The following is a 22,955-nucleotide window of genomic DNA, read 5'->3' on the forward strand; positions in this document are numbered from 1 at the left end:
AATTGTTGTAGACACGATAAGTGTGAGAGTTTGAGCCATAACCAAGTAGGAAACCTTTATGAGATTTAGGAGCAAATTTAGAACGACGATGCTTATCAAGAATGTAGCACTTTGAGCCAAATACTCGAAAGTATCCAACTTGGGGTTTGTTACTGGTGAGGAGCTCGTATGCCGTCTTGCCGAGTAGCTTGTGAAGATACAAGCGATTTGTTGCATGACAAGCTGTCTCAACTGCTTCTGCCCAAAAGTGTTTTGGAGTCTTGTACCCATCAAGCATCGTTCTTGCCATCTCAATAAGAGTCCGGTTCTTCCTCTCAACAACTCCATTTTGTTGAGGTGTGTACGTAGCCGAGAACTCATGTGAAATCCCCTCTTCGTCAAGAAAGGTATCCACATTTGCGTTCTTGAACTCCGTTCCGTTGTCGCTCCGAACCTTCTTGATCTTCACATCAAATTTATTTTGGGCCTTCCTGCAAAGTTTTTGAAGATCTTTTGGACCTGTGATTTGTCATCAAGAAAGAACACCCACGTAAATCTTGAAAAATCATCAACTATGACTAGACCAAATGAGTTACCACCGAGACTCTTGTAGGCATTTGGACCAAAGAGATCCATGTGAAGTAGCTCGAGTGGTCTTCTTGTGGTCATGATGTTCTTCGCGCGATGACTTCCACCAACTTCTTTCCCTGCGTGACAAGCACTACAAAGTCTATCCTTGTCAAATATGACATCTTTTACTCCAAGGATATGATCACCTTTAATAAGCTTATCAAGATTTCGCATGCCCACATGACCTAGCCTTCTATGCCACAACCAGCCTTTAGAAGATTTAGCAATTAAGCAAGTTCTAGGTTGAGCTTTTTTTAGTGAAATCAACTATGTAAAGATCACCTCTACGTATACCGATAAAGACCATTTTACGATTGTCTCTACGAAACACTTGGCAATCTACTTCAGTGAATAGGACATTGAAACCAAAATCAGCAAGTCTAGAAACTGAAAGTAAATTGTACCCAAGAGATTCAACGAGCATGGCATTTTGTATGGAGCTATCATGTGAGATGGCCACCTTACCGAGGCCAACCACCTTACCCTTTGATTTATCACCAAAGGTGACATATTTTCGAGGGCCGTCGTTTTCAGCCAGCTCACGGAACATATCTTTATCTCTGGTCATATGATCAGTACATCCACTATCAAGAACCCATTCCTTTCCTCCAGCCATGTAGCCGCGAAGATTTGCCATAAGACCAAAGTGTCTCATTGCATCATTAAGATCATAGTCACTGTCATCATCATCCTCATCATAGTATCCATGTTCAACATCATCTTGTGATTGATCAATTCCTAGAGAGGGTAATTCATTAGATAAATGATCACTTCTATGGTAATCTTTATGAATTCTAATAGCTTCGGAAATGATATTGCTAATGATTCCAACATCTCCTTTGGCACGCATGAGATTTTGAAGCTCAAATAGACAATCACCAAAGCTAGGATCACTAGAATTCATCTTACTCAAGGCAATAGACTTAAGGAGAATTTCGTCTAAAATTTTCAAGGAATAATTTGGAAATTGTTCCTCAAGAAATATCCATATGGTATAGGCACAATCAAGAGTAGGTAAACTAGCAATCAAATTTTTGGGCAATCCTCTAATGATAAGATTTATGGTTCTAAGATTGTGAATCATGTCAAGATCCTCTTCGGGTGTAGGATGCAAAGGATCAATATGAGGTGCACAAGGGCTAGTAATGTACTTGTTCAAATGGTATTCATTGAAAATCTCAAGCATTTCATTTTTCCACTCATGAAAATATTCTCCATCAAGAATAGGCACTCTACGTCTAAGACTCCCCAAAGTAGACACATCCATCTTCCTCCAAAGGTGTTTAAACCAAGGCAATGGAGACCAATGCTCTGATACCAATTGAAAGGATTGAGAAGAGGTGTTTAGATGGGGGGTGAATAGACTCTAATCAAGAAAAGTTGCAGTTTTTAATTTCCTTTAGTTGATGTGGAGTTTGAGCACAAGTTTAAACATTCACAATACATATCAAGCAAACATTCAAGCATACAAAGAGTATATGAGCAGCATAAAGTAAAGCATGCAAGTTGCAAGAATGTAAAGAGAAGGGATTGGAGTGTGCAAACGCAATTTGGAGACACGGAGATTTTTTATCCGTGGTTCCGATAGGTGGTGCTATCGTACATCCACGTTGATGGAGACTTCAACCCACGAAGGGTAACGGTTGCGCGAGTCCACGGAGGGCTCCACCCACGAAGGGTCCACGAAGAAGCAACCTTGTCTATCCCACCATGGCCGTCGCCCACGAAGGACTTGCCTCACTAGGGTAGATCTTCATGAAGTAGGCGATCTCCTTGCCCTTACAAACTCCTTGGTTCAACTCCACAATCTTGTCGGAGGCTCCCAAGTGACACCTAGCCAATCTAGGAGACACCACTCTCCAAGAAGTAACAAATGGTGTGTTGATGATGAACTCCTTGCTCTTGTGCTTCAAATGATAGTCTCCCCAACACTCAACTCTCTCTCATAGGATTGGATTTGGTAGAAAGAAGATTTGAGTGGAAAGCAACTTGGGGAAGGCTAGAGATCAAGATTCATGTGGTTGGAATGGAATATCTTGACCTCAACACAAGTGTAGGTGGTTCTCTCTCAGAAAATATGTATTGGAAGTGTAGGCATGTTCTGATGGCTCTCTCCACGAATGAAGAGTGGGTGGAGGGGTATATATAGCCTCCACACAAAATCTAACCGTTACACAAAAATCACCAAATTCGGTGGGACCGAATCATTAAACTCGGTCGGACCGATTTAGTTCAAAATGTGAACGTTAGGATTCCCTGTGGGACCGACATGTCAACTCGGTGGGACCGGTGTCATTAGGGTTAGGGCATAACGTAATCTCGGTGAGACCGATTACACAAACTCGGTGAGACCGATTTTGGTAATAGCCAAACAGAGAGTTGGTCAGGCAAACTCGGTGGGACCGATTCGCTCATCTCGGTTGGACCGAAATGTTACAAAAAGGAAACAGAGAGTTTGCATTGCAATCTCGGTAGGACCGATCGCTCATCTCGGTTTGACCGAAACATTACGAAGGGAAACAGAGAGTTTGCAATCCCATCTCAGTGAGACCGAGATCCCTATCGGTGAGACCGAATTGATTAGGGTTTCTGGCAGTGGCTCCGGATGTGAAACTTCGGTGGGGCCGAGTTGGACTTTTTGGTTTAGGACATATGTGGATATGAGAAAGTAGTGGAGGGTTTTGGAGCATATCACTAAGCATTTTAAGCAAGATCCTCATTAAGCAACACCTCATCCCTTCTTAATAGTATTGGCTTTCCTATGAACTCAATGTGATCTTGGATCACTAAAATAGAATATGTAGAGTCCTGAGTTTTGAGCTTGAGCCAATCCTTTGTCCTTAGCACATTGAAGGGGTTCCACATCCTCTAGTCCATGCCACTCCATTGTTGAACTTATCTGAAACATACTAGATAGAAGCATTAGTCCAACAAGAGATATGTTGGCATTAATTACCAAAATCACCCAGGGAGCACTTGTGCTTTCAGCCAATCATCACAAAAAGTTCAAATAGTGTCATGGCGTTATCATTAACGTCAGACGGAAATAACTTACACGCACCGTCCCAGCAATACGTGGTGCCATCTGCTTAGTCGATCGCGTAGATGATGCCATTGTGTTCAATAGCATCACAGAAGTGTGTATCAGTTTTGACGATCCACTTCGAGGTGAGCTGTCTCCAGCTAAAGAAGGCACCAGCGAAAAGATAGGTGAGTCCGCGGTCCAACAAGGCAATTAGCTTGAAGTCTGCGTAATTCTCATCTCGTGTGGGCACTTGGCAGATTACAATCTTCTGCAAAACAAGGTGCGTCCAACTGACTTCGTAATCTAGATGACTTGGACCGCGACAGTAAAACCCTATATAATCCAATGTAGGAAGGATAATCTCATGGGAGGTGTGGAAGTTCACGAGCACCAACCTTTTCGGGTCTTGTCTGACGGCAGCCATCCAGTGGGAGTTCGTGCCGACCCAGTACATACCTGCCAAGAAATTTCGGGCGATGGTGATCGGATCGAAGTCGAGGGTAATGATGTATGACGACCCACTACATACCTGCAAAGAAGTTTCAGCTACTGGAGGTCGGATTGAAGTCGAGGGGCATCATTTACGCCTCTGTATCATGGTGAGCAAATCTCGCAAGACCAGATAGCAGCAAGCAGGGTGTCTTGAAAAGCTTAGGCCTCGCTTCGATGATGGCCGTGTGCATGTCCCTCAAGCATGCAGCCAGCCGCAGGGTGCTCAACATATCCATACACGAACAACAGAGGTCGAGGATGTCATTGGGGAGATTGCTCCAATCGTGGCTCATATGGATGTTGCGCGGTTCCCGTTCGGCCATGGTGGAGTTTGGAAGGTGGGGTTTTGGGGGGCTTGATTTACGGGGGAGAAGGCTCTCGGTGCTGGAGCGGGTAGCGAGGGAATAGTGGTACTGGGGGAGGCGAGCAAGGCGAGGGTACGCGGGGGCACAGTGAGATGATGAAGAGTGACCTCAGGATCTCCGGTGAGACGAAGATGGAGATGGAGTGGTGCTAGGGGAGAGGGAGATGAGGCGAGGCATGCTATACATCAGCGGTGGTAGTGACTGCACAGTGCACAAGGTGAGGCGGACTTTGGTAACCCAAACACGCAGCCTGGACTAGTGGCACCTTAGGCGCAAGGTCTTGTCACTTCACTGTGAGGACTGGATGAATAATATTTTCACCATCAAGTGTACCACAGTTGTACTACTACTAGTAGGAACATACGGAGTAGTACTGTATAGCGGAAATAGGTCTCCCGTGCTAGCATGCCTCTGGGTTCACTTCATCCTCTAGGTATCATCCATATTGCGAGCAGAACCAAATTCTCGTGCATGCGAAAGCGCGAAGAAGTGTTTTTTTTTCTTTTTTGAGGATAACCGCATATTCCTGAACCAGAGAATGTTGTGTCTCCCACCACGCGCCAATATCCATCCGAACCAGCTACAACACATTTTTTATATCTGTTTACATAGGTCCCACCTGTCAGGAGGGGTGCAGAAATAAAAAGGAACGATAAAATGTCTCACCACGGTGATTCCAAAGAGTGACCTCAACTAGCCAGTGGCACATGTAGCGCTAGAAGGATGGGTACGTACACGGACAGGTACCACTCCTCAGTCTACCCTGCATAGCCTTTTCTTTTAGTCTACCTAGCCGTCTAATCAACTGCCTGCAGGCCACTTATCCCGTTTACTTCTCCATCAGGAACTGATTTTCCTCGGCTTCTTCACCTCTCCTTCATCTTCATTTGCATCCAAAACCCACTGCATTCACATTATTTTAACATCTTCACATACTCCTGTAGTAATTCCGAAGCCCCTTTAAATAATCATCTTCTTCAGTTAGACCAGCGATCTAATCCTAATTCTCCAACCCATAGCCCTCCGGTCCAGTGGTTGCAAATGGAGAAAGAGATCCAGATGCAGGTTTTTAGCGTCCAACATGTCCTCGTCGAAGGCTCGTTGAGCATAGTTGCCACCATCACCGACCACCCAAGGGTTGTTCGGAAGTGGATCAACAATGTATCCAACTCCCTCCAAAAGGTAGAGATGAAGGTCATCGGTCTCGATGCAGAGTACATGAAGCGTGTCACCGGGAAGATCCAACGCGCCGCCGTCCTTCAGCTGTGCCTCAAAGATGATGTTTTGGTGTACCACATCATATAGGCGCCCTCCATACTAGGTGAGCTCCATGATTTCTTGTCTCGAGAGAAGATATACTTCTGTGGGGCAGCCATCGAAGGGGACAGACAAAAGCCGTCGTCATACAACCATGATTTGAAAAGCATTGCTGACCTACAAACCAGAATCAAAATTCCTGTAGAAGATTGTGATAAACAGACACCATCCCTATTCGACATAGCAAATTTTGTGCTCGATACAAATCTTCAGAAGGGTGACGACACGCTGGCATTAAGGTCATCTGGATTTCAGAATTATCCCTTGACGTACGAGCAGATAAAATATGCTGCCCTCGATCCCCGTGTGAGTTTTGAAATACCTGCAAGGTCCAAAGAGCTTCTTGCGAAGCCGTCTCCCACTGAAAATAATAATAAGAAGCTGCACCAGCAGCTGGGCATTATGGATGGATGAACTATTTCCTCTCTTGTAAAAAAATATTTCGTCTCTATGTATATTGATATAGATGAACTATTTCGATGGTGTGCATGTCTTTGGAACAAGTACCAGCGTAGGTCCGCTTGACTATAAGGAACTATTTATCCGCCTAGCTTTCTCTACTACTCCTTCCAGTGATCGCGATGCAATGCATGTGTCAGTAGACATGACATCTTGTCCATGGAAGTTGAACTACGGCGACCATCACGTTTCATACACTGCCACTCGCGATTCCCATGATGCCGCTCCAACCCACGACACCATGTCCCCCGACGTGCACCTCACCCCTCTCGCCCGCACCGCCCCTCTGCCTTTGTGTGCATGACATGTGGGCCAGCTGAAATGCACTGAGCATCAAGTTTCTACCATAGCCACACGAGATTCCCATGACGCCGCTCGAACCCATGACACCACACGTCCCCCGACCTGCGGCTCACCCCCTCAGCCCCACCGCCCCTCTGCCTTCGGGATCCGGACATGTGAACCAGCCACCTATCGGGTCCACTGAAGCTTAGTGCCCTGGGCCCCGAGAGGGAAATGTAACTCCTACGCCAGGCCTTGTGGTGCTACTGCTGCACGAACTCGTGCCAAACTCGATATTTGTTTCTTACTAGCAAGATGCCCGTGTGTTGCTTTTGTATGAATAGTTTATCTTGTGGGAGAAAAGGATGAATGAGGGAAGGCCTTATTTGCAAATGTGGAGAGGGGTGTGGGTATCTTTTTGCAAAATTGCCATAGTTTCCTTCCATGGACATCTACGCCTCATAACGCCCCGACGTCCAGTTGTGGCACCCTCGCCACGGCCAGGCCACCACCGGCCGGTTCAACTCAAACGAGTGAGTCGAGAACGCTGCCGCGACAACAACCAGCTGGGCATCTCGAACCACACCGATGCCGCTTCCCCATAGCCAACCTATGCTGGCACGTGGCCGCACGCCGTTGAGCCGCGCATCAACATACGATGGCAGGAATGCCTCTAGGCTCACTGGCTCAACTACGTCGAGTACATCACGTTCGCAAACCAGTATCCGTTGAGCAGGTTGCTTCCGCCCATGAGCACACGCCTAACATATCCAGCATTCCAGCCTCGTTGCTGAGTGGTACATCCTCGGGACGGTGCAAGCGGTCGGAATCTCGAGCCCAAGTCGATCTATGTGCCCCGGGCAGATCACTAGCTCCCGCCCGAGCTCCCACCCGGCTGCCATTGCCGTCGCACCACTGACGATCGGGAGCAGCACCCTGCCGCTCATCCGGGGCGAGAGCTAGTAAACATCGTGCAGCAGGTCACAACAGTCAAGCACCTCGACATGCGTCGGCCGGGCAGAGACTTTGCTTGGCCACAAGCTCCATGGTCTTGTCCAAGATCGGTGTGGTACTGCAGTCGAACATGCGGGTAAAATACTAAGTGAGCAGCTGCATGTGCATGGCCCAAACGCCGATGTTGGCGTGGAGGAGGTGGTACTCACTGGTGCTGCAACGTGCTACATGGCTTAGGCAGGCACCTGTTGCGACGCTCTGGCGTTAGCACCGGCATTGTCAACGCAGCTAATGATCCGGAGGAGGAGCAGGAAAGGAAAAGGTCTTGCATGCGTGTACAGATTCATGCAAGAAATTATTTCCTGGAAATACGACCTTTGTTTACCTTTCTTTGAGGCTATAGATGACCCACACGAGGGAAATCTATTATAACCATTGGATGAAAATTAGTGGTGCGGGAGTATGGATCGGAGCATGGGAGGGGTGCAGGCAAGCCTCGTCCAATGCCGCTCAAACCCATGGCATGACACGTCCACTGACCTGCGCCTCACCCCTCTCGGTCCCACCGCTGCTCTGCTTTCATGAGAATGACATGTGGGCCAGCCACATTTAGGGTCCACATGTCATTGAATCAAAGGTCGATGCACTAAGCCGCTGAAGCTCGATCTCGTGGGCCCCGAGAGGGAAATGTAACTCCTGCACCAGGCCTTGTGATGCTCCCGCAGTACGAACTCGTGCCAAACCCGGAATTTGTTTCTTACTACTACCAATGTGCCGGCCCATGCGTTGTAATGGATCCAAAGTATCTATTTAGTGGAGTGCACTCTTAACACATTATCTATTTATTTTTCTCTAGCCTTTCCTAGCCATGCTACCAAGCCACATAAGCTTCATGGGTGCCCCGCACATCATATTATTCATACTACGTTGACTGAAAAGAAGATAAATCACCCAAAACAAGATCTTCCCATTTTTTGTTCCTACGATGCTGTGTCGTGCAAGTACCTAGTTGTATACTGGTAGTACCAGTTGTAGTACAAACTTCGTACTAGTAGGAGTAGTAGTACGGAGTGTTCCTACTCTATCAACGAGCCCCATTTGACACCAAATTTCTTGGCTTCTGTGCTACAGCTAAGATCTTCCCCTCTTCGTTTCTGTTTTCCAACGCGGCGGGCGGGGTGCGGTTTGCCGATAGTCGGTTTGCTCAACTGCGGCCCATATGAAAGTGAAAATGCTAGGCAACACGCCTTCCCTAGCTATGTGGCATGCCGGACGGGCCGTGGAGTACTCCCGATTCCCCGGGCGTGTGGGGGTGCGACGCGAACGCGGCAGGCCTTTTTCTTTTATTAGCAATGTGCCCGTGCGTTGCGATGGATCCAAAGTAGAATAGTACTTGTTCACAAACTTGAAAGAAAACACTCTTGTTTTGATATACATATTACGACTAGAAATATATTACTTTTCACTCAAAATTGATTTCTCAGGCTGTTTTAATGAGGTGAGGGCGGTGCTTTTTCTGCCAGATAAGCAGGGTAGTAGTTAGGTTGGCGCATCGTCGGTTTGGTCACATGCGGTTCGACATGTTGTCGGGTTTCTGGCAAGATGCCCGTGCGTTGCACGAAGTTGATGGAAAAGGTAAGCACAACTTATAAATTGACGGATGGAGTACTAGTTATAGTGACGCATATAATTGCCTCCAAATGTGAGCAAAGGGATCGCACATGTCTTTATTGACTGGAACGAGAATGCAATAGCGCAATAAGAATTAAGGCCATGATGATGCAATCGCAGTGGTGGTTACAGGAGGCAAGAAGAAAGATGCATCCATCAACGTACGACCTCCTCCTCCTCGACTCAGTGCGCCGGGCCACCGACCGACGGCTTAGGAGCGGCGGATTTTGTGGTGAGGTCAAGGTGATTCTCAGCAAAGGCGTCCAATCCTTCCAGCCAGTTGACGAAGGCCAACGTCGCAGCGTCCTCACTGGCCTTGTAGATACCTATGTACACGACTTGCTCATACACGTGGATGTGTAGGTCGACGAATTCTTGCAGGGCGAGGCGCCTCGCGGCGAGCATGACCTCCAGGTGGACATTCTTCGTTGCGTCGGCGGGCAGTCGCAGGGCCACTAGTGCTTGAAAGAGGTTCTCGCCATGGAGGCCGATTAGGGTGGCAGACAATGAGGAGCCTGGGCGCATGGGCTGGAGGAGTACGGCGATGTCGTCCGCGAGCTTCTTTGACGATAGTGAACTTGTTGATGGTGGCAACGATCATTTCGTCCAATTGAGAGTCATAGCTGGCATCGACGATGGCCATGAACCAGCCAGTCGCCAACACCATCTAGAGACGATCCTCAGTGCTATGCCGCAGGGCGGCGTCGTGGACCATCTGGCACAGCTGCTGGCCGCTCGCGCGCATCGCCGCCATGGGTCTGAGAGTGAGCACTTTTGCGCTTAGTGTAGGTGCTAAGGTGCGTATGATGTGGTAGATGCATTGGAATGGAGGGGCGCCTTTATATGAGTGCAAACTGCGTTGCATTCACATCGTGCTACCTCTTTTCCCCGTCCTCCTCCCATTACTTCCCTCATGCATTCAGGATGCTAATTGAAGGAGGATGCATCATTGGCCTTTCGACATTTCGGGAACCGCTACCCTCTCCCTCGTCTGCATTAAAGCCGTATCGGGAACTGTCCTGGTTTACTAGTAGTTGTCAAATTGAATAGTACCGCGCCGCCCGCTGCATGCCCAGCTAAACACGCCTCCTCGCCTCCATCAAACGCCTCCGTTAAACCCCGCATGCAAACCGAGAAACCTACTCCGGCCACACGTCCGTTCATGAGCAGGCCGGAATTAGACGCAACGCCAGCCAAGCTCCTCCCGTCCGCCCTTAGTTTAAACGAGGCCAGACGCTGGCCAAGCTCCTATAATCCGCCCTCTATTTAAACGAGGCCAGACAGACAGCGGGCAAGAGATAGAATCGCACCCCTCTGCCGCTCCCCCATCTCTTCCTTCACCATTTTCTCCACTCTTCCGATGGCTTTCGAGGAGCCGTTCTCCGGCATACTACCTAGCTGGGTGGCCCACCGAGCCATCCGGATACGAGCAAGGCCGCTCGGTGCTTCACCAACCTCACTTGGCCAGACGGAGCCAGTTGCCGCCCCAAGCCGGCGTGTTGTCAGGAACTCGCCGCTCCAGTTCAGCATGATGAGGAGTGGCGAGTTGCTCCACGCCTGCACGGTGGCACGGGCATCGTCGCTGCGCATCGTACCGCACCACCAGTGTCTGCGGTGGCTGCCTCTCTCGTGGCTATTTGGCGCGCCTCCCGTGCCTGTGGCAGCGCCATGCAGGCAGAGACAGAAACCGGGTGCGTGGAGAGCGATGAGTCGGTGGCCAGCTTCTCCGTGTCCGCCGCCATCATCGAGGAGAAGTAGAACACGGGAGGCTGCCGCCACTTGGGTCCCATGAAGGCCACCGCCGAGGCGACGACTGCGTATTTAGGTGGTTTCTTTGCTACTTTGTCTCTTCCGAGGATCTTCGTCGACCCCGCAAGTGTCTACCAGACATGAGGAAGACAAAGGGATCTGTGGGCGGCCATTTATATTAGGCACTCCCTCCTCCCGGAAATATTTGTTCTCGAAATGGATAAATTGGATGTATTTATAACTAAAATAAGTCTAGATACATCCATTTCTAGGACAAGTATTTCCGGAGGGAGGGAGTATTAATTATTCCACGAGAGCCGGATTAGCACCGCTTAGTTCATGTAAATGTAATGAAATCCATCATGTTTATACGAAGATCCGGCTTTTTTATACGAAATCCTTCATGCTTATATGAAATCAGTTCGTGTTTGCACGAATTTCCTCTGGTTGGTTAGAGTTGTGAAAGTGTATGCCGCTGGCGTTTGATGTCGTCCTCCGCGGAAGGAAGCGGGAGGAATTTGCCGGCTGCCATTGGAGATGCTCTTATGCTAGAAATAATAGAGTCACATCCAATTCATTTGAGTTAATTGCGTGTATGATTCTCCCTTTATAAAAAGTTAATTGCATGTACAGTGTACACATGACTTGCAGGGTGGCTACAACTTCGTATAGAAAGTTAAGAAGAAACAAATCCATCCCTAATCTTGTATTCTAAGTACTCTGTATATAATATAAAAATCTAAAGTTAAAGACAGAATTAGAACTGAGGTCATCGCGTTGCGAGCACTCGACGCTAACCAGTCCAACACATTTTCGTTATGGACCATGTTGGAGATATATCTCTACTAGTAAATGCATGTGCTATGCACATGTTGTGAAATGTTATATCTTGAAGGCAACTGCTCGACATAAGAATATTTTTGTTTGGTATTCATTAACTTATTTGCTTCAAGTAAGATCCTAAACATGCATAAACATGGAAACTCATGCAACTCATTACTTTATTAATTAATTATCAACAGTAAAAACATAAGTAAAAATGTATTGATGCATCATTGATTTATAGACTGGGCAGTGTAGAGAGTATTAAGTCTCTTATTTATCGTTATACATTAGATGATTATTTGAACAACAACTGCATATGTTAGATCGGTTCAAATATACAAAACTTTTTAATAAAAATAATGGGAAAACCATGCCATAACATTTGTAAAATGGATCTATTAAGGGAAGGTAAAAGATATTAACTCCCAACATTTATCACATTCATACTTTTGTTTTACTTGCAGTTCTCTAATTTGAGAAAAAAAGAGAAATACGCGCCTTTCCGGATGTTGTACCGCTGCATGTTGCTAATACTACTACTAACGTGAGCATGCCAGAATTTTTTATGTCTATCTCTCCTGTTTGCTTGCTATAGTAGTAGTTGCTATACTATACGTGAGCATGCCTGAAGTTTCTGGATAGATAAGAATCATCCATACATACAGGCCTGTTAAGAGAGGGGGCATGCTGCAGCACAGTGGCGTGGCTGCCGCGAATACCTCAACTATGGGCTGCTCAATTAGTCTATCCAACGGTCTAAGTTGGAGCCACGTTGTCCTCTAGCCAAAGACAGTTAATGTGGGCCGTTAGATAAGAAAGATCCTACGGTTCATATGTGGTGATATTCATATACTATATAGGAGTATAGATATAGATGTCTACTCTTATACTGCCTCCGTTCCTAAATATTTGTCTGTTCATATTTCAAATGGACTACCACATACGGATGTGTATGTAGACATATTTTAGAGTGTAGATTCACTTATTTTGCTCCGTATGTAGTCACTTGTTGAAATCTCTAAAAAGACAAATATTTAGGAACAGATGGAGTAGAAAACATAGTTGGTGATGATGGTGTGCGTGCCATCCTGCAATATAGGCCGTCGGATTTATATCTAAGGGATAGGAAGGAAACTATGGAAATTTTGCAAAAAGATACCCACACCCCTCTCCACATTTGCAAATAAGGCCTTCCCTCGTTCATCCTTTTCTCTCACAAGATAAACTACTCATACAAATGCATCTTGATGTTCAGTGCAACGCACGGGCATCTAGCTAGTTTCTTTTAAAATAGTTACTGCGATAATTGGGTTGAAGTGATATATTTTAGATCTGCCCCGAATGATTTCAGATTCACTAGTAGTAATAAAGAAATGGTTGCCTTGTTAATTAACAAAAAACAGGGTGAAAACTATCACATGAGGCCGGTAAAATCAAGGCACACTGGGTTCAGCGTCGTTGTCACTACAGCTGTGCGCGCGCGAGAAGTCTACATATCGAGGGGGCAACAGAGAGAAAGATGTATCGAGTGTGTCTGAGCGAGGCACAGAGACACAACTAGTGTGTGTGTGTATGGGTGTGTGTGTGAGAGAGAGAGAGAGGGGGGAGGGATAGAGAAACCAATTGATAGATTAAGATCAAGATCATTGTCACCCTTCTACTATCATTGTTGAGGGTGGGGAGGGGGGAGGGAGAGAAAGACGTATCGAGAGTGTGCGCGCGGTAGGCATAGAGGCACAACTAGCGAGTGTGTGTGTATGTGTGTGTGCTTGAGAGAGAAGCCAGTAGATAGATTACTATCAAGATCGAGGTGTCACCCTACTCCTTCGGTGTCGGGTAGTGTGTGTGTGTGTGTTTGAGAGAGAAGCCAGTAGATAGATTAGTATCAAGATCGAGGTGTCACCCTACTCCTTCGGTGTCAGGAAGTGTGTGTGTGTGTGGGTGTGTGGGGGGGGGGGGCAGTGCAGTGACACTTAGATATAGGGAGAAGGAGTTTGTGTGACACATATCTATATTAAGGGATAAGTAGATAGCATGTGTGCAAGGCATACTTAAAGCATCACGGAGATAAACAAACGGTGTGCATGCAAGTGCCAGAAAAAAATGAAGAGAGAAACAATGTCTACGCGCGCGTGTGTGTATGTGTGTGTGTGTGTGATAGAGAGAGAGAGAGCGAAATCTCAAAACGAAAGGTGCTCTGCTGGAATCCCATTGTATGTATTCATATGGTTCCGGAACTCGAGTTAAACTTAGGCATATGTGTGAGATACATCATTATACTTTGAGACATTAGTGGCGGTGGGTGGGCGGAATTAAAGGGGTGGGCGTGTTCGACAAAGAGAGCATGTGTGTTTCTGTGTGAGAGACTTGTAGGACGGGGTAGAAAGATGAATTCTAACCTTGGCGGAGGGAGAGAAATACACGAAGTGCGCGTGTGTGATTCCGATGCCCACGGAGAAATGAGATATGTATGCGTGTGAGAGAGATTGCACAATTCATTCACGTATCACTATCTAGCGATCGTGGACGTGCATTGCTTCAACATAAATCAATATCTACTTCGTATCGTGGCCAAAGATACAATATCGATTCAACGCTATAAAGATTGGACACTCACATATCACATTTTTTTTCTAAATAATCTTTTTCAATTGTGCATGCCAAAGTTAGAGTGATGTTTCTTCAAACAACCAATGTAGCTATCATGTACATGAACCATTGTTAGTCTTGCATTCAAATTCATTAGTCTTGGATGATTTAAGGTTCTATTATGAAGTAATGTATGTAATATTCATATATGAATTCAACGGGTACGCAATTTATGAAATATAGGCTATGTAATCATACGAGGTAACACTTTTAAGTAGCGGACTACAATATCCATTTCTTTTGTGGGAGTACAATATCCATTTCTTTTTGTGCGCCTCTACAATAACACGTCAATGCATCATGTTTAAAGTAAATAACCAATGGCACTAAATGATCTATTTACATGAGAAATACATAGGTTGAGCGTTTGATCCTTTTTTTGTGAACGCGCCTCTACACCCATACGATTGGTCGCGCCCGTGTGAACGTCCAAGTTATCGGTGCATCCTCCCGAGTTATTGTCTTTTTTCTGGGGTGGAGTTCACACCAGTTATTAACTGCTGACGCGTGCCCCGTGTACATAGTCTCGCATGACCTTCCCACTAGCACTGTCCAAAATTAGTTGAAAATGGATATGAATGATCCCGCGGGCGACAAAATCTCCCGCCTCCTTCTAAAATTTCCGCCACCTAATCTTTAGCATGCGAAATTCCCCTTTTGTCCTTGGTGCACGGAGAACAACAGTTACAATACCGCCCTCACTTACATAATATGTCGGGGCTGCTTTGGTAACTTCTGGTTCCCCCCAACACACGGCACCCCCATTTCCTCTCCCCTCCCGCAAAAACGGCTAACTCCACAGAACCAGAGCATCTTACATCACGACGTCCATACTTCATCGGCCTTTCTACCCCTCCCCTCTCGAAACCCTAGATTGCTGATCCACTGGCATACCAGAGCCCATTCACTACCAGCGGCGTCCACCTCGCCGGATATGCTTCTGCGGCCGCATCTACCCCTCCCACCTCCCCTAGGAACAAGTAGACTACTCATCCACCACTGTACCACAGCGCATTCAGTGCCGGCCTTGTCCATGGCGCCGGATCTGCTTCGCCCGTACTCTCGTCAACCACAGCACATCTGCAGCGGCTCCTTCGTACTCCCCATTGGAGACGCTCCGTCCACACCCCCCGGAGCCGCCCCACTGACGGCCTCTGATCCTCTTCACCGACACCTTCCTCAACACAACCGGAGCCGCTTCGCCGACACCATTGTCAACCCAACCGGAGTAGCTTTGCCTATACCATTCTCAACCCTGCCGGGGCCGCTTTGCCAACTCACAAGTCCACGGCCTCAGATCCGCTTCGTCGCACCCTCGTCCAACCTACCGGAGCAGCTTTTGACACCCCGTCCATGGCCGCAGATCCACATCATCGACACCATCCTGAACCCAACCACCGGAGCAGCTTCACCTACACCCTCGTCAACGTCCTCAGATCCACTTCGCCCACACCGTAGTCCACCCTACCGCAGCCACTCCACAAACACCCTACTGGGCGGTTCTAGATCTCCTTACTGGACCCCGACAGCCAGCGCATCATCATCACCCTTGACGTTTCTAACCCGATTCCCACCGTCTGGCAAGATGCCAAGCACCCGCCACGGCCTAGGTACTTGTCACCTTTAAACCCGTCCAGCATCACCTGCCCGATGTACTTCAAATATACTAACAGGTCGCTGTTACATGTTATGCAGCTGACAAAAACTACAAGGACGATGTTTCTTCTGGATCTAACAGCTTGGCCAACCAAGATCCTGGACTGAGGCATTGCTATGATCTTGTAAGTGCGTCTCTCTCTCTCTTATATTGTTGTGTGCCTGCCAGCGTGCTTTGCTAGGATTTTCGACCAGTAATCCCTTTGTGCAGACAATGGTTTCTACTACTGGCTGCTAAATTAGATATGTAGATGTCATACATGATACTACCTCCATTCCTAAATATAGGTCTTTCTAGAGATTCCACTATAGGCTACATACAGAGCAAAATGAGTGAATGTACACAAGAAAGTGCATCTATATACATCTGTATGTGGTCCATACTGGAATCTCTACAAAGCCATATATTTAGGAACAAAGGTAGTACATTACACAAAATCGTAGGTGGCATGTAGGAATTCTAGTGCACTACATTAGGCTCCCTTAGAGTGCCTGCTAGTCCAGCACACATAGCTAGTCATGGCTAGTTTATGCTATGCACACAATCGTTAATAGGTGGTTTAAATATGCGCAAGGGATATGCAATGTATTATCATGTAGAGATGTCTGAAATTAGCCATGTCAACTTGCAGATAGGGTTACGCAATGTAAAAGTACAAGATGTATGTGGCAATTTCATGGAACATCGCAAAAAAGGAGAGGCAGCGGTGAGCCTATACAGTGTGCTATGGTAGGTCACTCCGGCCCAGTTGTTTTGCAGGATTCTCCCAGAATCTGCCCTCTCTAGCTTCTCCTAGAATCTTTGACCCCTTTTTGTTTTACAATCATACCTAATTAGACCCTAACTAGATAGGATTCTAAAACAAATGGGACTCAAAGATTCTGGGAGAATCTGGGTAGGGGTTAGATTCTGGGAGAATCTGGCAAAAGAACTGGGCCTCTATTGCAATCATCGTGACATGTTATTTGTATGTCAGTTCTATTGGCCAAGTTTCTTAGGGATAGTTATTACGAGTTATCCTAAGAAAATAAGCACCTGTGAATATAAGCTCCAGGTAATAAGCCAACCAGTTCTTTTCATTGCCTTCCTTTTCAGCGTATCTTTGGTATGATCTGTGAAAAGTCTAGATTGCATTATATTTTGTCATTTCGCTGCCCATAAGAAAATTAATTTGACTTGCAAACATCTTAAATTGAACCCAGCGCAATAATTAATATGATAGGAAAATAGACCATCAATATTTGTTCAAAAAGCAAATACAAAGATACCATCTACTTGGCACAATCTACTTTGGTCAATGTCTTCCATAGAGATCCCATTGCCTAATTTAAACGAAGAATGCATGACCCTAATTTAAATGAAGAACAATTATTTATCGAAATTCGATGGTCCAAGTGGCTGGTTACTATCATATAGCAACACCACCTGAAAGCATCATATAGCAACAGCAGCTCATAGCAACTCATCATAGCGCAGCAGCAGCAGTGTGCAATTTATCATATACCGACAACAGCTCATAGCAATTCTTCATATAGCAGCAGCAGGAGCGGCGCATAGCAATTCATCATATAGCATCACCAGGAGCAGCTCATAGCAATTCATCACATAGCAGCAGCAGGAGCAGCTTATAGCAACTCATCATATAACAGCAGTAGCTCATAGCAATTCATCATATAGCAGCAGCTCATAGCAATTCATCATATAGAAGCAGCAGGAGCAGCTCATAGCAATGCATCATATAGCAGTAGTAGAAGCACCTCATAGCAATTCATCGTATAGCAGATCATAATGAAAATTTGGCAAAAAATCAGAGGAGATCCTCACCTTGTTGGATGAGCTCATCCTTAGCACCTCAAGGCCACGGCCTGGGAGGAGGGGAGGGGAATGAGGTGCCTTCTGCCACAGTGTGGCATCAACCGTAGTTGTGCGGCGCCCGCCATAGTAGTGCGTTGGATGGACCACAGTGGAGCAGCTGCTGGAGACCATGAGAATGAGGGGCGGCACCAGAGGGAGGAGCAGCCAGGGAGATTTGGCCCTACCCTCCGGCCATGTAGCCTAGCTAGACATAGCATCGTCAAGTACTAGGCCAGATGGGACCAGTGGCGACGGCTCGCTGGAGGAACCCTAGCATTGCAGGCAGGGGATCGAGGTAGAGGGAAAGGGGAGAGGAGATGTAAGTGGGTAGGGCAATGAATGCATGCGTGTTTGTTTTTACTTGAGGGTCAGGTGTGACGCGGGCGTGAGCAGTGGCATTTTGAGTGTAATATAGGCAGACAGCAGAGTCATTTCACTATTCCCCTTCCCTTCAATTTTTAGGGAGCTTCTACCCGAAACACCCCCCTCCAAAGCGAAATAAGTTAAGCCCAAGCCCATAACTCAAAAATGACTTCTTTACATCTTTTCTGGCTTATTTTGACAATAAGCTCTGAAAAGGCAGAATAGAATTGGCCCTTAACCTGCAATTCAATTGTGCGTGCAATGAAGAATCACTCCTGCCTGCTATAGTGTACATTTAGGCATCATCATACATGCCATAACCTAATACATGTGAATTTCATTATAGAATCTGGAATATGCAATGTTTATGTTAGTTCATACGTTGCACATGATGTTTAAATGCCCCTTAAAGCTGGTCAGTCAAGTGATGGTCTTTAAGCCTCCTTTGCTTCTTTTCTTGATATGTAAGATTTGCTCACACATCTGTTCAATTGCTTGTTTGTATTAGCTAGCCATACTAGGACTGTTTGCTTGGATTACTTTTTGTTCTTGACCTAACACTCTAATAGAGCTTGTCAATGATTTAAACACTAAGGGCTGCTGTAGTGGGGGCTTGTCTAACTCATAGGTGACACAAAGGTTTGGCTGTACACTAAAGTACGCTCTCCAAGAGTACCCGGAGATCCAGTTCGAAGGTATGCCTAGTTTTTACATAGTGCACACGTAGTAAATGCTCGTTTCATTGTGTGCAAGAGATGTGGCATGTTTCATTATGTGGTGTTGTTTTGTTATAATCTCATCCTTTTGTGTTGTTCACAGACTGGAAAGTATGCATATTTATCTTCCAAGGAGACGAGTAACTAGTTTGTGTCACGTTGCAGAGGGGGTGCAATGAAGATAAGATTGAGGATTTCCAAGTACAAGATGTTAGGAAGGAGCCTTGCAAGAGAAGGAGGAGCAGCGTTGTGCCTGCTCAACCAGTTAAGGTAAGTCACTGTATCCAACTCAACAGTTCTTCTATTGCTTGTTTGTTTCAGGCATAGTTAAATTGCTCTTTTCACTTGCTTTATTTGTCCTTAGTTAATGAGATGCCTAAACAATGATGCCTGATGTTGGGTACTTGTATAACTATTAGTTGAAATAATTAAAGGCCTTACCATTTAATTACTCTGGCGAAGTGTGCCTGAAGCTTTGAAGTCTATTAACCAACTATTACTACATGAGGCTCACAATCTTGTTTGTACTAGGCTAATGATTGCATAGTTTTGCTTGCTGTAGTAGGTTTGTATGAATCCCTCTGCTATTCATTATGCTCCCTAAGACTTTACTTGAGCTACAGAATGGCCAACTGCTTGCTTACTTATACACAACATGCTGTCTAAATTTGTAAACTGTCCGTGTTTTGGATTTGACCCCAACATCATGCTCCTCTGGTGAGCTAAGAGAGATTTCTGTATGCGGGCTGCACAGACTACCATTTTTATAGTTTTTAAAATATCACCTCTTATGCTTCATGATGTGTAACATTATTGTTAGCCCTGTTTTGCCATGTACAAAATAGTCTGTCTTGCTCGCTTCACTGTTGTAACTTTTTTTTTGCCCTAGTCATGTGTACTTACAGAAACATTTCAGGATGAAGTGACATCAACACAACTATCTACGAGCAGTGCGACATGGCCATTACCAAATGATTATGGATTGGAATTGGAATGTGTTGATGTTCTCGAGCATCAACTAGAGGTGGCAAGATAACGCGTACATGATTCTCAACGTGCAATCAACAAGTTGAGACTGGACTTGCAGCTATTAGATGCAGGAGTCAAAAAATGAAACGAGACACTGAGGTAACCACGAAGGAATTGGAGATTTTGCAGACTAAAATTTGTGCCATCATAATCCAGCCAATCCTATTTTCTGAAGAGATTATAGTTCAAATGGTAAGTTATGTTGATGCGTGTCCATGATGTATGAGATTTATTTGTCCAGTGTATGTAATTTGCTGTTTTGTACACTTTATTATCACTAGTGCCGAACTATAATGCCCAGTGGGTATATTTGGCTGTAATTTCTTTATTGTATAGTGTAGGATTATTCTACGTTTCTATGCCTTAGTCTTTTTATTATATAGTGTATGTTTTTTAGAGGTGATAGTATAGAGTAGGATAATTCTTTGAATATGCTATATCATTGAAACGGGGGCCAACACGCCCAAACATTTCCTAGACGCCATACAAACGAACAAACATGTGTATTCAAAGCGGGCCTTAATTGGGCTGGTCAAAATAATATTTAGTGGATCCCAAATGATGTGGCCCACCATAAGAACGGCTCTTAGCAGGCCGTTAACAGGCCGAAAGCTCGATAGGTCCGTATAAATGGAAATGGCCTGCGGGCCTCTAGCAGGCCGAAATAAATGTCAATTTTGCCTCGGCCCTTTTACTTTACGGGCCAGTAAGAGGCCGAAAGTGTTATGGGCCAGAGGAGGCCCAATTTGCGAACTAGGCTTTTAACAGGCCAAAAGTCGCGTCGGGTTGAAATTTTGCCCTGCGGAACGTGGGCTCCTAATGGACCCAAAGTCAAAGGCCCAAATGTTGTGCGGGCCGATAACAGGCCGGAAGACAAAATGGGCTAGGAATTGGCCCATTTACTGAATGGGCCGAGCACAGGCCTAAAGTCACAACTGGCTAGAATTGGCCCAAGTGCAGAATGGGCCGAGAAAAGGCCGAAAGACGTTTCGGGCCGTTACCGGGCTGGAACTGACGATGGGCTGCTAACAGGCCAAAAGAAGCTCGGGCCGTAATTGGGCCCAAAGACGTAGCGGACCATTAATGGGCTGAAACTGACGATGGGCTGGAAATTGTCAAATCTAGAATGGGCCTTTGATGGGCTGATTCTGTGTAACTTGTATGGGCCGTGCTTGTGAATGGGCCTGACTCAAGTAGGCCGCTAATGGTCCGGCAAGCTTATTTTGACAGGCCCGGCCTTTTAGCCTGAATGGGTCACTGTTGGGCCGAGACACATGTCGATGTACCATAGGCGCGTTTCGTCTATTCGCTAGATGACAACTGTCCGAACGCCAGGCCGACAGGTGGATCTGCCGGCGAATGAGAATTTTACACGTGGAAAATCCCCATTGGTCCTCGCTGTTAACGGGTTATCAGATCCAAACCGGAACCCGATAGCTTAACGGCGACCCGTTACGGTGGATGCTACGTGTCGATTACCCTTGACGAAAGCACTTCTATGACGCGCGATTTATCGTCATGGAAGTGGACACTTCTGTGATGATAATTTTGGTAATGTCATGGAACCCTTCTATGACAGAACAGGTATGACTATCTTGATCCTGTCATAAAATCGTCATGGATGTACATGCATGATAGAAAACGTGACCTACTGTGACAAACACGTATCATTACAGAAGTGTATTTTTTGTAGTGCCACCACTACAACCTTCTATACCCGTGACATCCCATCTAGGGACCTTTTCCGGCACCCTGTCGGAGGGGGATTCGATGACAGAGGGCTTCTACATCAACACCATTGCCCTTCCGATGAAGCATGAGTAGTTTACCACAGACCTACGGGTCCATAGGTAGTAGCTTGATGGCTTCTTATCTCTCTTTGATTCTCATTACCATGTTCTCCTCGATGTTCTTGGAGATCTATTTGATGTAATACTTTTTTGCGGTGTGTTTGCCGAGATCTGATGAATTGTGGAATTTTTATCAGCTTATCTATGAATATTAATTGAATCTTCTCAAAATTCTTTTATGCATGATTTGATATCTTTGTAATTCTCTTTGAACTATCGGTTTGGTTTGGCCAACTAGATTGGTTTTTCTTGCAATGGGAGAAGTGCTTAGCTTTGGGTTCAATCTTGCGGTGTCCTTTCCCAGTGACAGTAGGGGCAGCAAGGCACGTATTGTATTGTTGCCATCGAGGATAAAAAGATGGGGTTTCCATCATATTACTTGAGTTAATTCCTCTACATCATGTCATCTTACTTAATCCGTTACTCTGTTCTTCATGAACTTAATACTCTAGATGCAGGCAGGAGTCGGCTGATGTGTAGAGTTATAGTTGTAGATGCAGAATCATTTCGGTACACTTGACACGGACGTCATGCCTATATTCATGATCGTTGCCTTAGATATCGTCATAACTCAATTGCTCGGCAGTAATTTGTTCACTGATGAACCAAAAGTATAGGGGATCAATTGTAGCTCTTTTCAATAAGCAGGAGTGTCGAACCCAACAGGGAGCAGAAGGAAATGACAAGTGGTTTTCAGCAAGGTAATGTCTGCAAGTGCTGAAATTGTAAGTAACAGAGTAGTTTGATAGCAAGATAGTTTGTAATGAGCAAGTAACGGTAATAGTAACAAAAATGCAGCAAGATAGCCCAATCCTTTTGAGGCAAAGGACAGGCCAAAATGGTCTCTTATAGTAAGCAAAGCATTCTTGAGGTACACGGGAATTTCATCTAGTCACTTTCATCATGTTGGTTCGATTTGTGTTCGCTACTTTGATAATTTGATATGTGGGTGGATCGGTGCTTACGTGTTTTTCTTACTTGAACAAACCTCCTACTTATGATTAACCCCCTCGCAAGCATCTGCAACTACGAGAAAAGTATTAAGAATAAACCACAACATTAAAGTTTTGGATCCATTCGGTCCCTTAC

This window comes from Aegilops tauschii, chromosome 2, assembly GCF_002575655.3.
Source record: "Aegilops tauschii subsp. strangulata cultivar AL8/78 chromosome 2, Aet v6.0, whole genome shotgun sequence".
NCBI lineage: Eukaryota > Viridiplantae > Streptophyta > Magnoliopsida > Poales > Poaceae > Aegilops > Aegilops tauschii.